Raw genomic sequence first — 1,507 nt, 5'->3', positions numbered from 1 at the left:
TTCTTTCTTTCTTTTTCTTTAGGCAGTGTATGTGTCTTTCTCTCTGTCTGTTTTATCTTTGGTAGAGGAGATTTCAAGACAATTGTGGGTCTTCAGTATTTAGGAGCTATGAACCATCCAGGTGGAGGTCGTAACGACATTCCTAATCGATTCAAGTCCAAGTTCTTCTCCTTTAATATGATCTTGCCTTCCTTAACGTCTGTAGATAATATCTACGGCGCTATGCTAAGGGCGCAATTCAATCCCAAATCCTCCCCTCCGAAAGTAAGCAAAGACACAAGAAGAAGAAGAAAGACACTTTGACGTGACGGACATACAGGAAAAGAATCTCAGATCAGTCTCTCCATGTTCTTCTCAAACAAGTCTCTCTTCTACACAACTTTCTCACTCTTTCTTTCTCACTCTTTCTCACTCTTTCTTTCTTTCTTTCTCACTCTTTCTCACTCTTTCTTTCTTTCTTTTAGGTGGTAGATCTTTCATCGAAGTTGACGCGAGCAACAATCGATTTGTGGCTGGATGTGAAGAAGAATCTGCTCCCTACTCCTAGTCGCTTCCACTATATCTTCAATATGAGAGATCTTTCTCGAGTCTTCCAAGGTGTTCTTTCCTGTCCCACAGAAATTCTCCAAAATGAAGAAAGATTGATAGGCCTATGGAAGCACGAATGCGTGCGAGTCTTTGCCGATAAGCTCTGTAGAGAAATCGACAAAAATTACGTCCACGACGTCGTCCAAAGGATCGCCGCAACTCACTTCGGAGCCGAGCTAGCCAAAGCTGTCCCAGGTGTCCCATGGTGAGGAGAAAAAAGTAGACACGCTCGCACACATGTCTACACACAGGTATGGCTGGCAACGACACACACGTAGCTAGCCAGAGGAAGAGAGTAGGAGCAGGGGAAAGATCAAGAAAAGGCAGCAGAAAAGAAGATCATTACTGAAGAAGACAAGAAAGCAGGAAGGAAAGAAAGAAAAGAAACAAGAGTGGGGAAGACGAGGAAAAAAGAAGAAAGAGAGAAAGAAAGAGAATCGATGTTCATGTATANNGAGAGAAAGAAAGAGGGAGAAAGTTGTTTAAGTGAAGGGGGGTCAGATGAGAGATCCACTCTCAAGCTTCCTGTCCCAGTTTTCTACTAGATTTCTACAGATGAAGAGGCAGAGAATTGTCATAGATCTCTTCTCTATCTTACTCTGTCTTTCTCTATGTATCGGTAGCTACCCAGGCTTTCTATGTGCAAAGAGGAAAATAGAAGGAGGAGATAAATAGAACGTGAGGCTCCTCTGTCTTGTTGTCTACAGCAAGAAGGACATGTAGAAATCTATAGATGAAAAGTAGATGTAGTAAGTAATGATACTTATCCTCCCCTATTTCATCTTCGGTCTATATCGCCTATTCTAGACATGCACTTCAACGGCTATGGAACCTTGTACCCACCTAAGCCTTAACTACCAATCTTCATATCCTTAGCTATACACACCTCTATCTACCTTATTTATCTATCTTTAATCTA

This window comes from Cystoisospora suis (genome assembly GCF_002600585.1).
Source record: "Cystoisospora suis strain Wien I chromosome Unknown contig_2650, whole genome shotgun sequence".
NCBI lineage: Eukaryota > Apicomplexa > Conoidasida > Eucoccidiorida > Sarcocystidae > Cystoisospora > Cystoisospora suis.
This window is presented reverse-complemented; position numbering follows the sequence as displayed.